A 16,911-nucleotide genomic window follows, 5' to 3' on the forward strand; every position below is an offset into this window, starting at 1 on the left:
ACAACTGCTCTGGCTGCAGCTGAAGCATGGGATCAGGTTCAAGGTGTTGGTTTTGACTTTTAAAGCCTTGCACTGTCTGGGAACACCGTACCAATGGGACTGCCTCTCCTGGTATACCCCCAGAGAGCTTTACACTCAATGAACAACAACTTACTGGTGGTCTCCGGCCCGCAGGGCATGTGGCTGTCCTCGAGAAGGGCCAGGGCTTTTTTGGCCCTGTCCCCAGCCTGCTGGAACAGTCTACCAAGTAACATCAGGGCCCTGCGGGACCTAAATGAGTTCCTCGGGGCCTGCAAAATGGAACTGTTCTGCCAGGCTGACACCTGAGGGCAGCCACAAGTCTTTCTACTATCATAATTTGCTGACCTCCCCATCCTTCACCCAATCTGGCCTGGGGGCCCATTGCAGACTGGACCTGCCTAGAGGCTACAATTTAGAAGGGAATGCCATCTTGTTTTATTATAATATGACGTATGGAATTTTAAAGTATGTTTTAATGTCTGTTTTAATTGATGTTTTACTATTATGTTGTGACCCGCTCTGACCTTGCAGGGAATGAGGGCGGGATATAAATGCAATAAACAAACAAACAAATAAAAAGTAGGTTGCAGAAGGTTGCTGGGAAAATGAAGACAGAGTCTATTTATCACATTAATTCTTCACAGTTCAAAGCATCCAACCCCTTGTTTATAATTCACCTGAACCATTCCATCTTGGCCCTTTATATTTACATTTCAAGCTACTTTTTGAAACCGAATAAACTGTACTGACATTTTTGTATGTGAAATTAATGTTCTAGAGTAGCTGCAGATGTTTTACACAGAAATCATTATGAAAAGTAACATTATACATGAATAAATCATGTCCTCAGTTGGCATGGCTAACATATCTTAGTGTTGCCCATTCATCTTTTATCGCTCCAACACAGAAATTAACTGTAAAGCTTAAAAAAATTATGACAAGGACACACTTCGGGAATGCTTCAAAAGAAGTAGCAATGGGCTCAAATTCTTTGTAATGTAAAGTAAGTTGAGTCTTGTAATATCTTCTGACACTGTCTACTGAAGCCATTGGTGAAACTGAAATATGGCAGAAACACAGGTTTGCTAGTAATAAGGTTCAAAGAGGATGATCTCATTAACAATTTTATCTTTTGCTCTGTAGGTAATTTTTAGATCTTGACATATTTATTTAGAACATTTACATACCCCATGTTTCTCTTTCAACATGGGGTACATAAATGTCAGGACCCAAGGCAGATGACAGCAGTAGATATAATACAAAATGATTATCTATTAAATTAATTAAAATACATAATAAAATAGGTAATTAAAACAGAGGTAGTTAAAACAGATAATTAACTAAAACCATTAAGCCAGACCCATTCAAGCTGCCTCATACACTCTTGTAAATAATTCTACCTTACAGAATCACTAGAAGCCTCCAGGGGTTGATGCTTGCCTGGGTACCTACCTTGTCCTTTCTAGGACGTTCTGTAGCAGTAACAGAGAAGGCCGGGGCTCAAACCATCACTAGGGTTGCTAAGTCCCTCTTCGCCACCAGTGGGAGGTTTTTGGGGCAGAGTCTGAGGAGGGTGGGGATTGGGGAGGGGAGGGACTTCAGTGCCATAGAGTCCAATCGCCAAAGCGACCACTTTTTCCAGGTGAACCGATCTCTATCAGCTGGAGATCAGTTGCAATAGCAGGAGATCTCCAGCTATTACCTGGAGGTTATATCAAAATAGACACTTCTGTGTACTGACTAGTTAAACCCTAAAACGCACAGAAAATCACTCTCATGAAATTAACCCAGAATATAATGGGAAACAAATTACAAAATACAAAAATACCATAGATTCAACATCAAAGTTCCAAAGATGGTGTTTCAGCGTATGTTACAGTCATATACATTAACAAGGTAAGTATATATTCAATCATAATTTTTGTGCTAATATCATTAAACAACTTTTATCTTTTTTACAGGAACAACATTCCTTGCTTTCAACATGTGTCAGGTCAAAGAGGAAGACGGCCATTTCTGTTCTTATATCTTCATCAGTTCCTCTTCAATTCCATATATTTTCAGTGTATGATCAATGGCCTGCAGCCTATGGTTTGGTACAATCTCCTACTAAGTAGGTACTGATCCTACTGCCTGAACAGGCTAGTTTCCTGGAATATACAGTTTACTGGTTCCTAGTTAGGATATCTGTCAGGTTGGCAACCCTAGCCATCACAGAGTGTATCCTTTGTAGTGACTGTTGTAATTTAGAGACGCATCATTATAGGAACATGGGAGTTTCCAGAGGATCTCTACTGGCCAGGAGGGAGGAGCTGCAAGCAGTAGGAGTTAGAGAGTACTCAGGGAAGCTAGGAGAATAATGTGCTTTTCTGACAATAAACCATTACACTTATTACACAATTACATTTATTTGTACTTTGGTGTGTCCCTCATATGACGGAACCCTAACTTATTACATCCTCAAGAATGAGAAAACTTTTAGGAAACCCTGTTTTGAAATTGTGTACACAGTTTTCTCCATTTTTAAACTAGGACTTGGAGCTGGGTCACTCTCTGGCATACAGTGGACTGACCCTGTCTCCTTAACTCTGCCTAGTATAGGGTTGCTAGCTCCAGGTTGGGAAATACCTGGAGATTTTGGGGTGGAGCCTGAGGAGGGTGGGGTTTGGAGAGGGGAGGGACTTCAATGCTATTGAGTCCAATCGCCAAAGCAGCCGTTTCCTCCAGGGGAACTGATCTCTATCAGCCGGAGATCAGTTGTAATAGCAGGAGATCTCCAGCTAGTACCTGGAGGTTGGCAACCCTAGTCTAGTGCAAGGCCTTTATGTATGAAGACTACTATAGTGGACTCATGATTCAGAAACACACATAACTAGCACTGAACCAGAATCAAACCTATGTTCCAGCACCAGCGCTAATCCCTTTGCAGAAGTGAAAAATAAAGAGCCGTAAAGTGCTATTGTCTAAGCATAACAAGTGGTAATATAAACCAATGTAAACAAGAAGCTAAGTTAACCTTCAATATATTTCAATAGCCATGTTTCTTGAAAAATAATAGGTAGGAAAGATAAGACATGCATGCCTGATGTAGAAGAAAAGACTGTTTGTACCCAGAACATTGGAGAGATTGTTCAAGAACAGTTCAGCCATGTCAAAATGTGACCCTGTAGCGTTGCCAAGGGTCAGGCAGTCCTGTAATCTTCCGCTGAGCTAGTGCAAGACATAGAGGTGAAAGCCGCTTGCGAGTTGCTTTCCCTGAGTGCACCTTGCTGTTTTACAAGACTTTGCAGAAAGTTTTATCCTCCCAGGCTGATGGAGAAAGAAACTATGTTGTGGGAGTGAGAAAGATAAGTGGTTTTCCATTGGCTCTGTCAAATTGAAATGATGACTCCATCAAAGGGTCAGCTACGGAGTCTACTTAACATCCACAAACAGGCTTGAAGGAAGTTTTGTATAATGCACTTGGTCCTATGCTGGCCTCCTGTGTTGATGTGAAATCTGACCATGGACACTCGCTCATACCGGCCCAAAATATTACATGGATAACAGAGAAAAAAGTAATAATCTAAAATGCAAAAAGATATACAGGGATTGAAGTCCTATGCAGACTTCCATGGAAATAAGTATCATTGAATGACTGACTGTAGAGAAAGGAGGACTTTGATTGTAAGTACTTACCCAAGTTAACCTCATTTATATATATACAGACATTGAGCATATAAATTGACCTATAATGTAAAATATCAAAGGGAAAGAAGTGTTATTTGCAGATCAATTGGTGGTGTTATGTGGGTTAGAGGTTAAACTAGTGCAGTGAGGATCAATTGCATGGAATAATATAAGTTCGCACTAACTTTGACATCGATTCTCACTAACTTTATCATCGATTAAACAATGAGCAATCCAAAGTGCTCTTTAAAAATGGTTCTATTGGCAAAAGCTTGCAGTGGAGACAAAAAGAAAACTGCCATTTATTTTTGTGCTGGGCAGTGGGGGAAGGGAAGCACATCAAAAAGAAGCAAACATGTTCATTCAAAGTAAGGCATTACACTGAATAGGCTTCATGACTATCGGTGTGGCATCCTAGTATCAGAACACTGATTATCATCCCATTCCTGGGAAGAATTTACAAAACAGTACTGGAGTAGTGACACTAGCAAGGATGGGTTTTTGGCCACTTCCCCCCCCCCCAAAAAAAAGGAAATGGGTAAACATGCAGTTGCTCTGGTGTTTTGATTTATTGAAACATAACCAATCTTCCATTTCATTGAATTGGTGCTATTTCTGGAAATATTTTAGATACAACTCTGAAAGTGCTTAAAGAGAAATTGTGTGTGTGTGTGTGTGTGTGTGTATATATATATATATATATATATATATATATATATATATATATATATATAAAGGGGGAACAAAACAGTTGAGATACTAAATCCAGATGTTGTCCCTTATCTCTTGTCTGCGTCCCAAGATGGAAATGCAAATGATTTCACTCAGAAATCATCATGGTCCTAACAGACAATTAAAAATATCTCTGCAGCAGGAAGCGATTTAAGAAACCCATCTCCTTGTAAAACAATTACACAGGTGCATCCTGGAAAGCAACTGGAAAAAGAAGGAAAATAATGGCACTAAGACATAGATTGAATACATGACGAAAGAGTCTTTTTTTCATTCAAACAATTCCTATTGTTTCTGTAGTTGGCTAGTATTAATGCATGTAAAGTGTGGGCAGGTAGTGACTTTCAAATAACTGCTCAATATTATAATTTATAATTTAGAACATTGTTGTTAGGAAAACTATATATATTTTCAATGATATCCTTAGAACAGGCTATGTTTAATATATGTCTTTAGCATACTACGATTATTGCACAGCTCCTTTATTAAAATTGTATAAAATGTATATCAGTAAGGACAATTACTTACTGGCCATTTATGCTTGGTAATTAGAAGTGCGTTCCAGGCTAAGGTTCCCCGCATATTTTTTTTATTTTTGCACGCTGAACCGTCATTCAGGAAGTGAATGCAAAGCTGGCCTTTTATGCAGGGTTCCCCGGGTCACCCCCGCTGACTGCTTCGGGGCTTCCTTTTGATTATGCATGCCTTTTCCATCCATCAGAGGTCGCCTCGCTCTCCCTGCATGTTTCGCCTGCGTTTTCCACATTCTGGCCAAAACAGCATCTGGAAAACACAAGCAAAATGCGTGGGGAGAGCAAGGCTACCTCTGACAGGAGGAAAAGGCATACATAATCAAAATGAAGCCCCGAAGCAGTCGGGGGGGTTGACCGCAGGGAAACATCCCTGCATAAAAGGCCTTAGTGTTCTGCTACTTTCTAAAAGCTGGACCCAGACCAAAACGCAGCCTGATAATGTAACAGTTTGTTTCTTCCCTGCTGGATGAGATTGATCTCACCTGAGAGTCATGCAAATGGTTTCCTCCCCCTCCTAAAGATGACTTGCACGTCCTTAATTGGAACGTTGTGTGTGCGCGTGGGTTTAATAGGATGCTGGAAAGTAATAATAGAAGTTAGATCTAAGAAATGATAAGAGTTAGAAGTGATGGAAGGCTGTCCCTTCTCATAAGCCACTTTCTATTGGAATCTGGAAAAAGCCACATAGCAAAGATGATGCCATTTTATACTACCCATTCTGTACTAAAATACCTCTTTTGCCATCAGAACTGCTCATTTGCTCTATGAAGGAAAATAAGAACCTCACCCAATTATTCTACATGACTCTCTTGAGTGTACTTATGGCAGTGAGCCCAACCTGTTTCTATACAGAATAGATATTGCAAGCTGCTTTAAGCCCTTACATTTAACCCCTTTAAAAGCTTTTTCATATCAGGTATTCATCTTTGAAACTGACAACTGCATGCTTCTTTTTGCACAGAGCTGTAGCTAATATTGTTTTGCTGATCCACAAACAAATTACACCAGCACAATTGGATTTAAGGTAACAGAGCTACATTGCTTAAATTAATATGTTTAGTTTAACACGTTCAGGATTAGCTGCATGTTATAGATTGTGCCGATCTGTTATAAATGAACTATTCAATCTATGTTTTTTCCATGAATAGAGGTGATCTTATCCAGTCTACCCGTAGGGGTCAAGTTCAAGTTCCATTTGTTTGAAACCAAAAGGTTTCAAAATGTGCTTTGCCAATCCTCGGTAGAATTTTTCAGTCACTATCTTTTACTACATACTACACATAGGGTTGCAAACTCCAGGTTGAGAAATTCCAGGAGATTTAAGAGTGGTGCCGGGGGGGGGGGGCAGAATTTGGGCAGGGGAAGGAGCTCAGTGGGGATGTGATGACATGGAGTCTGCCCGGTAAAGCTGCCATTTTCTCCAGGGGAACTGCTCTGTGTAGTTTGGAGATAAGACTCTGGGAGAACTCCAGGCCCCACCTGGAGGCTAACCCTACCTATACACCATCCTCCCAATGCATGTGAGTGTCATTTAGTCTGAAAGGGGCACAATGCATATTTTCAGAATTGCTATACATGTATCAGAACCCTAATTTTTCAAGTTCTGGTTCAAGTGTACTGAAGCTGAAAATATTCCCATTGCCCCTTGAGACAAAACTGTGATTGTGCATACCAGGTAGATTTTATGACATACATGGTTCTGATCTCCCAGTTCCCACTATGACAGGGGTGGGGAACGTCAGGCCCGGGGGCTGTTTAAGGCCCACAAAATAATTTGGTCTGGCCCTTTGTAGGTCCTGGCAGATCTCTAGCTCAGAAGGATCAAAGACTGGTGATCCATCCCCTCCCACGGACAGGAATAGCCTCTATTGAAGGCGGATGTGGGTTTGTTTTGCCGAGAAAAGGGACCTTTTTCCCCCTTGCAGAAGAGTCGTTAGCTATGGAGCTGCTAGGACCGCCCAAGAAACTGAGTTAACCCTTTCCCACCCGAGCCATGGAGAAACATATTCCCTCTGCGCTACAAGAGGGCTGGGGGCAGAAGTGGCGACAATGGAGGGATTAAAGGGGGCAGGGCCAGAATGTGCATGGGGGTGAGTTCTTAGCCAGTGTGTCCTCATTTCATCCCTGCAGGCAGAGGTAGTAGGAGCCAGCTGTAAAATCCGACCCTGACCATGCAGATCAGGAGCAACTCTGGCTTGCGGTTGGACGGCTATGCCCAGCTGGTGCAGCAGACCATCCTGTGCCACCAGGTGGGTGAGTGCGCCTCCGATTGGATGCCTGCCTGCTTGCCTGTGCCGGGGGGGTGGTCATCTGGGGCAGCTGCCTGCTTGGGGCTTGGTCAGCTAATTTTAAGTTGATAATTTTGTATGGCCCGCAAATGATGTTATAAATATCCAAATGGCCCTTGGCGGAAAAAAGGTTCCCCACCCCTGTATTATGATAATGACCAAACAGCTAGTCAGTTCAGATAATTCTCAATTTTACCCATATGGGATCAATCCCGCTCTGGCAAATCAGTTTTATGTTTTGGATGGTCAATTCCGTGACTGATATTAAGAATTCTTTTTATGTTCTCTTGGGAGTAACTATGATATGGTATATATCAGGGTAAAGATTCACTTTACATTTAGGTGGGAGGCAGCATATTGACATTTAGATTTTCTGTTCGGTGTGCTGTTTGGTGTCTTGTGGTATGATGTCGTCTTAAACAGTATTAATGAACATGAAGCAGCTAAATTTCCTTCTTGGAAACATGCTCTCTCCCAGCCTAAGAAATGTAACCTGGTAGCAGACATCAGACAGTAGGTAATTTACTGTGCCATCTTAAGCAGACTGACATCCTTCTAAGCCCATTGAAATCAATGAGCCTAGAAGGATGTAACTCTGCTTAGTATTGCACTGTTACAAATAGAAAAATGTAGCAGCATGAGGATCCATAATGTAGTATTTATGACACTATCATCCACATGTATGACATTTATGTAGCAACCTCTCTGTTACCTTAGGCTACATATGCATTGCCAAGCAGAAGTATTCTCTTGATTGGTCCTTCAGTCTATCTGCTAACTTGGTATCTCTAGTTAGGGCCTATATTCTTTTTTATGAAATTCACAGTTTCCAAAATGTTAGGTTTTATCTTTCAGATTCAAAGTACCTGAAATTCAAAGTACCCAAATTAACCTGCCTGGGATCTGGTGGGACCTTGCTAAGAGAACCCTCACTTAGGCCATTTATGCATGGGCTCATGTTTACCACCCATCTGTCTCGGTTGTTCCTTGGAGTTATGCATGAGTTTTCCCTCCATTAGAGATGACCTTGCTTCCAAATCCTGGACCTTCCCATTCCTCTGTTAACCTGATTTTTCCCTCTCCCCTGAGCTCAGCCTGGGTGAAATCTCCATGCATAAGGCAAAGTGCAAGACACGCAAGCTTAATTTCTTTCACAGCCAATTACAAAGCAGCATTGTCCAGGGGCAGGGATTCAAATACTTCCTGCTTCCTCGGAGCTCTTTCTGAGCAGAACAAAGACTTTTTAAAACCAAGGCTTGGATTTCTCCCCCTCCCCCTTCTTTTCAGATTGCTTCGTTTTTTGTTTTATGTTCTTAAAATGCTTTGTTATGCGGCAATTAGGTTGGGGGGTTGAGAACTTTTCTCTCACTACAGCCAATTACGAAGCAGCATTTCAAGGGGCGGGGATTCAAATAATTCCTGATTTGAGCTTGGAGACTGCTGGTGCATAGGCTCCCAACAGGAAAGTGTGGGTCCAGCGAGCAAGGAACCTCAGGTAAAACTCCCATGCATAAATGACCTTAGTGATTAGAGGTTAGCAGATCTGTTGAAAGCCATCTATGCTAGTGGCCATCATTACATCATGTAGACGGTTTTAGTCTTCTAACCAGGGAAATGTGACTCCACTCTACCACAAACACTAAGAAGTGACTTTTAACACAGCAGAGGTAAATCATCTAATCTATCTGGTCTCCACTGCACGCAAAGAGTTTGACATGTGAAGGGAATTCCACAAGGAGCAATTTATTCTGTCTGGCACCTGCTGTTTGTATAAATGCCCTGATTCCAAGTATACCACCAAGCGTGCTTTTTTCTTTTTTTGCAACCCCCGGTATTTCTGTGAATAATTTTACTTTGTTAGCTGCTTCAAGCCAGTCTCTACAATGAAATTAATTTAAAAAATAGTCAGAAACATTTGCTATCTAATCACAATGTTCTTAAGGCGTACATTCGTGATCATTTTCAACCCTTGTCTTATTTATTAGAAGTCTCCATAACACAGGATATATTATATGCGTATATTCCACAGTGTGCAATGTTTTCTTGCACCCAGATCTATAAAAATACATCAGCTAAGAAACATTTGAATGTATGTAATCATATAGAATAGAACACAAATAAATGACTACAGATTTGAGCTGTTGCTTAATGCCTCTGAGTAAATTACCACACATTATGTTAAATAATGACTTATATCAGCACATACATAACTTTCCCTGCTAAACAATCAAAAAAGGCCCCTCAAGAGAAAATGTATACATTTGATTTGCTTATATCTTCATCTGATTTAGAGCAGGAAAAATTGGTACAGAGAAGTGATATGAAATGTGTCACTAATATTTATTGTGCTAAGTTCTGCAGTGTGTGTGTGTAAATGCTTATAAATACTTACATGAACACTATCTGTGATGAGTTACTTCAGATAAGCTATTTAATATACAGCCCTATATTGTATGTTGCAGCCGTTCCCTTTTCTCTGTCAGCTGTAGCTTTAGTGGGAAATTAAAAGTTAATTTTGTCTTTGTCCTTTTGTCTTTCTCCTTATCAGTATTGCCTCCAAGGCATGCTAAAGTATGCTGAAAGTGACCTTCAGTTTACTAATATCATCCTGACAAAAGTGATTTAGTCTCCCTTCCTCTAATGTTCAATGTTAAACAGGAGAATCAGTCAGTCACCAGCCACTCTATTTCAATGTATATCCCCTCCTCTAAAACACACAAGGGATCTGAGTCTATTTTAAGAACCACACAATTGGTTATATGAGATCTTAAGGTGCATCTGTGACTACCTTTTTCATTCTTGATTCAACACTCATGGTGACTTCAACTAAGAACCTCTTCATTTTTGTAAGCCTGCAAGCATACATTAAATTAGAAACTGTCTGCTTCACTGCTTTACAATGCTTCTCTACAGAGGGGGGGGGGTCTACCCCTTCATGACCCCATAAAATTGGACCTTCTGACCCAATCTTCACCAAACTTTGGGGTTCATGCAAGGAGAGTCCCTTGAAGCTTGTCCTGGCACGGGCCTCCCCACCGCCTGCCCAGGACCCCCAGCCGACGCTCTTACCTCGGGGAAGGGGGCGGAGCAGGATGAGGGGGGTGGGGGGCTTCCCGAAGGTGGCGGGATGGAGACCAACACATGCTCTCTCTCCCCAGGCTCCGACCCCGACAAAGAGGGAGCCAGCAAAACCAGCACCGTGGCTGCAGTGGCGCGGGGACTGCCCGGCCCAGCTGTAGCCGGGAAACAGAGCGCGGAGGCGCCCCGCCCCACCCAACAGCTGATCGTCAGGAGAGCACAGTTGGGGTGGAGAAGAGCGCCACGGCCCGTTAAAGGGGGGTTGTCGGGAACACCAACCCTCGGCCCTTATGTGGACTTCCCGGGGGGTGGTCCTGGGATGGGAAGTGAGAGGAGCCTCTCTGGTCTGAAGTGGATTTAAGGCCAGAGAGGAGGCTCAGCCGGGGAGGATGAAAACAGCTGGTTGGTCTGGGCGGCACTGAACTGACAATCTGGCTGCGTCCGAGGGGGGAGAAAGCTCAGACACCCCCTCGGACTGGTCTGAGGCTGAGGAGACCCCCACGGCACAGACCCTCCTCAGGCCAGAGACCCCTCAAGGCAGGAGGGGTCTTGACAAAGCTACCCTGAAAATCTGGGACCTCTACCTCCAAAAATGCTTCCCCAGGAGCTTTGAAAAAAAATTCCATAGACTATAATGGACCTGAATTTTTCCAGGAAACCCAGAAATAAAGCCAAATACCCATATTTATCGGCATGGGTATTCGGCTTATTTTGGGTTTACCCAAAAAAATCGGGCCCAATAAACCCAAACCCAAAATTTACCGAATTGTTTTAGCACAACCCTAGCACCTAACTATCCTAGGGTCCATTCCACAGTCATCTAGTTTACCCATCAGAACATCAGGGGAACCCTGTCAAAAGCCTTACTGAAATCCAAGTAAACAACATCAATCCAATAAGCTCGTCACTTTAGCAAAGAAGGAAACGAGGTTGGTCTGGCAGGACCTGTTGGGGACAAATCCATGCTGACTTCCCTGGATCACCAAATTCTCCTTCAGATGCTCTCAGATTTATCTCTTTAATATCTGTTCCAGTATCTTCCCTGGGACAAAGGTCAAACTGATTGGCCTGTGGTTTCCTGGGTCGTCTCTCCTCCTTTTTTTTGAAAATTGGAATAATGTTTGCCCTCCTCCAGTCTTGTGGCACATCTCCTCCAAGAGGTCTTCAAGATGATGCACAAAGGCTCTGCAAGCTCTCTAGAAAGTTCTTTGAGCACTCTCGGGTGCATACAATCTGGCCCAGGGGATTTGTACTCATCCAGTGCAGCCAGGTGCTTCTCAACTACCTCTCTGTTCATGTCAGTCAGGAGCCCAGATGCCATGCCTTGCCGACTATCATCACTAGATGAGCCTGTTCTCTTTTTCAGGGAAAAACAGAGGCAAAATAGGCATTGAGCCTTTCTGCTTTCTCTCTGTCTTCTGTCAGAGTTTCTCCATTTTCATCCAAAAGTGGGCCAATGGCCTCTTTTCCCTTGCGTTTGCTCCTGACATATCTGAAGAAGCTTTTCTTGTTGTAGCGAGCCTCCCTGGCTAGCATCAGCTCACTTTGAGCTTTGGCCACTCTGATGCCTGATCTACAGTGCCTCTCAACCCTCAGATACTCTTCTTTAGAGGTATGTCCTTGCCTCAATTTCTTGAACATTTCCTTTTTCTCCATTAGCACATCATGGAGTTCTCTGTTCATCCTCTACCATGTTTCTGATTTGCTGGAATTGTGATGGCTTGAGCTTGCAAGAGCTCTTGTTTTAGGAGAACCCACCCTTCACTTGCTTCTTTCCCTTCCAGCAGTCTTGCCCATGGCATGATTCTCATCAGGCCTTTGAGTTTATTAAAATCTGCCCTACCAAAATCTAACAGGAACGTGTGGCTACAAACTTCCTTGGTCCCCCACAACAGAAGGAATGTTGTTGGTTCCCACATGGACCGTCACAAATGGGTAATGATATTTAGGTTTAACCAGTTTTGATATCTAATCTACAATATCTTTAATTTTTGCCCCTGGCAAGCAACTCACCTCTCGGGCCACAGGGCCTAAACACATGACGTTCCATATCCCTCAGCTGGGAGTCACCTACACCCAACACTTTCCTTTTCCTTCTAGTGCCATTTTTTATGTGTCCCCTTGTCCTCCTCCCTCTGTTTCTTTGTGTTGGTGATTCTTCCACTGGCAGTGTTTCCAGCTCTTCCACCACCACAAGGGCCTGGAATCGATTCCTTAGTTCTAATGGCATTGAGTGCCATCTCGCTCAATGCCTTTGGGGATGTGCTGCAGAACTCTGAGAAGTCTCGTTAGGGCAGAGAACCACACTGTTGTCCCTTTCCATTCCTTATGCAGAGCATCCAGACTTCTGTTAATAAAATCCTCCCCTTCCTTGATGTCATGGAGAGTAGCAATCCTTTTCTCCAGGCTCAGAACCTTGTCCTCTAAGAGCCCTATCAACTTACACAGTGACAGGTGAAGTCCATCTTGTCCTCAGGAAGGAAAACAAACATGGCACATTCCCTGCAGGTGACCAGAGCATCCATCATCACCAGCGTGGTGTAGTGGTTAAGAGCGGTGGTTTGTAGAGGTGGACTCGAATCTGGAGAACCAGGTGTGATTCCCCACTCCTCCACATGAGCGGCGGAGGCTAATCTGGTGAACTGGATTTGTTTCCCCACTCTTACACACGAAGCCAGCTGGGTGACCTTGGGCAAGTTGCAGCTCTGTTAGAGCTTTCTCAGCCCCACCTACCTCACAGGGTGTCTGCTGAGGGGAGGGGAAGGGAAGGTGATTGTAAGCCGGTTTGAGTCTCCCTTAAGTGGTAGAGAAAGTCGTCATATAAAAACCAACTCTTCTTCTTCTTCCTTGAAGTGAATTCTTTCATGCTCTCTAGCAGCTCAGCCTCAGCTCTGCCTCTGGCAGGAGGAGCCTTGTTAATCAAAAGCTCACAGCCCTACCTCCCAACAGCCAACAGCAGAGGGCAGGGCCAGCAATCAACCCCAGGCACACTCTCTGCATGTCACTAAATTAGGGCAAATGCAACTGAACTTTGTACTGCCTGTAAGTGTCCTCCAAAGGTCCATTGAAGATGTGGCATCTCCATAACTCAAAAATGAGAATGAAGATACCCTTCATAGCATGACTGGTGACATTCAACTTTTAGAGATATTTATCATCTGAGTGATCCTTAAAGAAATCCCAGAGAGAAATAGTTGAGTGGGAGACAAATCAAATATATAAGAGCTTTGTAGAAAAAAGACGGTGATCTATAGACAGGGAAATTACAATAAAAGGTTTAACAATAACACCATTTATTTAGTACTCCTGGCATTCACATCACATCACATTTTCATGATCCTCTTATCACAACCATGTAAAGTGGGCTATTATTATCATGAACATATCGCAGGTGATGCTGAGGCCAAGAAACTGGAGGTTTCATTTTGTGACAGGGAGACCTCCTGGATCACTGTTCATTCTCTTAGGAATTCAAGGACCCAATAATAAAGATTATACATGACTGGAGATGTGAACCTTGGTTATTTATGCATGGGTGTTTGCACTCACATTTGCCTCCTGTCTGACTTGGTTGTTCTTTGGAGTTCTGCACAAGTTCTCCATCCATTAGAAATGACCTCGCTGCCAGCCGTTGCAATGTCCAGGTCTTTCCATTCCTCTGTTAACCCAACTTTTCCCTCTCCCCTGAGCTCAGCCCAGCTGAAATCTCCATGCAGAAGGCAAAGCACGGGCGACAGGAAGCTGGCTTTCTCTCACAGCATATCACAAAGCAGTGTGTAAACTGGCGGGGATTCAAATGCTTCCTGTTTCCTGCTTCCTCAGAGCTCTTTCTGAGAAAAAGAAAGGCTTTTTAAAACCTTTATCTCCTCCCTTTCTTTCAGATTGCTCCGGGTTTTTTGGGGGGGTTTTGTTCTTAAAATGCATTTTTATGCAGCAATTGAGGTTTTTTTTGGGGGGGGATTTTCTCTCACAGTAAGCACTACACATCAGCCAATTACAAAGCAGCATTTAAAGGGGTGGGACTTGATTTGAGCACGGAGGCTGCTAGTACAGAGATTCCCGGCTGGAAAGTGTGGGTCCAGCCAGCAACGAACCTCAGGTAAAACTCCCATGCATAAATGACCTAATACTATCGTTGGAAAGACTATTTCAAGAGGAGGGAGTGACCATTCCAGCCACATGCTGAAAACAATGCTGCCATGCGAGCATGTTCTATCTGCTTCTTCATTTCTTCTGATGTTGACACTGGAGCAATTATTAGTGGGACTTAAACAAACTTAGTTGTGCAGTGGATGATAGCCTGTGAAGCCTTCTTAGCTTTTTTCAGACACTAGTGAAGAATGGCAATCAACCCCACTCTAGCCAGCACTTACTTATACTAACCATCATTCACCATTATCAGCCATGGTTCAAGTACCACTCATTGCTTTTACAGGTATTAGTCAGTGTACCGAGATAGTTGGTGAGACAGAAGAGAGAGAAACACAAGTACACCGAGGAGTAAGAAAACATGTTCCTGTTCAACACACTGAAGAAGCTGTTCAAGAACAACTCCTTCTTATGCAAACAGTATCACACAATACAGTCTGGGAGACCTGGGTCAAAGAGATCTGGGTAAGCAGCCCTTCCGGCTCTAGGTCAGCAAATTTCAGCCCTTTATTCAGTTTCCTATTTTTTTCTTCATATGATAGTACTGTTTTCAAATGTCGTTATGTTCATTATATTATACTGTGTTTTTTTCAGAGTTCATATAAACCAGAGCCACCAAATGTAATATTTTCTCAGCATCACAAAATGCACTTTCTTCTTTACCAAGTGAATGTAGCTAAAGCAGCATCCCTTTTCTAAACTCAACTGTGGAGAAAGTTACAAGATTATTTAAAATGCAGAAGCGGAGGCTGCAATGTTAAAGAGAGACAGACATAGAGGAAGACACTTCTCTCTTCCTTCTCGGGGTGTTTTCTTACAGTAACAGTTGCCCTTAACAAACTGCTTTTACCACTGCTGAGGAAATCTACATCATTTCCTCTGTGTGTGTGTGTAAAGTGCCTTCAAGTCGCAGCTGACTTATGGCAACCCCTTTTTGGGGTTTTCATAACAAGAGACTAACAGAGGTGGTTTTGCCAGTGCCTTCCTCTGCACAGCAACCCTGGTATTCCTTGGTGGTCTCCATCCCAATACTAACCAGGGCTGACCCTGCTTAGCTTCTGAGATCTGATGAGATCAGGCTAGCCTTGGCCATCGTTTCCTCTGTCAGTGCCAAAAGGACCTTGGTGAGCAATTTTCATTGAGAAAACAGCCTAAGGGGAAAGGGGAAGAAGTTCCTTCCATCCTGGCCTCGCCTTTCACATTAAAAACCAAAACTGTCCTTTTAAAGAATCATGGAACGACACATAATGTCAGATTATAACAGTGAACAAAGTTAAACTGGAAAGTCCATTGTAAAATCTCTTTAAACTTGTCTTCATATGCTCCTGCTAAATGATTAAACTAGGGGATAGTGAAAGTGTGTTCTTAGATCACTTTTATCCGTTGTCAACCCTGAAAGAGTTCTGAAAGTATTAATATACACATTATGTATGCATAATGCCCCGTGGCTCAGAGTGGGAAGCTGCAGTACTGCAGTCAAAAGCTCTGATCACGACCTGCGTTCGATCCCAACAGAAGTTGGTTTCAGGTAGCCGGCTCAAGGTCGACTCAGCCTTCCATCATTCTGAGGTTGGTAAAATAAGTACCCAGCTTGCTGGGGGTAAAGGGGAAGGCCCTGGCAAACCACCCCACAAACAAAGACTGCCTAGTAAACGTCGGGATGTGACGTCACCCCATGGGTCAGGAATGACCCGGTGCTTGCACAGGGGACCTTTACCTTAACCTTTTATGTATGTATACTGTGACAGTGTCCAGAGGAGTTAGCAATTAATAACATTAGTGCACTACACAACTGAATTATGAAAAGAAAGTGTGTAATGACAGAAAGGTGGATTCTACAAACCATGTGTAGAAGTCACAAGTAGAAATGAATCTTTTCCTACATTCCTCCTAACAATACCTTGTGACCCAAACAGACAATAACCATGAGAAATGGGACAGGGCTGCAGTAAGGCTGGGACTATCACCTCTCCATCCTCTTCTATTGGAGGCATCTCTACTGACAGAAGAGGCCCTTTGGGTGCAAGAAGATGACAGAGGTGATTTCCCTTGTTGGCCCCCTATCTGTCCCAGCAACCTGGTATGCCAAGGCTAACAGGGGAAGCAGGGCACTGCTGCACAAAGCTGAAACAGGAATCCAGGGCTCTGGACTCCATCTTTGTGTTCTGTGTAAAGCCTTGGATGCTGTCAGACAGTGACGGGTTGTTTGCATTGCCCGGACCTCAAGGTGTGAAAGGTTGAGAACAACAGGGAGTAAACAGCCTCCCTTGCCTACTTAATGAAGCACTTTGAGCAGACACCTGGAACTGATAGGGAAAACCTGTAATGCCATCAGCCATCAGGGGCTACTCAGAGAACTCTGACTAGCCCTTTTTGCATATCTGAATCACCCTCCAACCTCATCTAACATGTCAAGGAGATTAAGCCAGCCATCTCCTGTC

The sequence above is a fragment of the Euleptes europaea genome, chromosome 12, assembly GCF_029931775.1.
Source record: "Euleptes europaea isolate rEulEur1 chromosome 12, rEulEur1.hap1, whole genome shotgun sequence".
Taxonomy (NCBI): Eukaryota; Metazoa; Chordata; class Lepidosauria; order Squamata; family Sphaerodactylidae; genus Euleptes; species Euleptes europaea.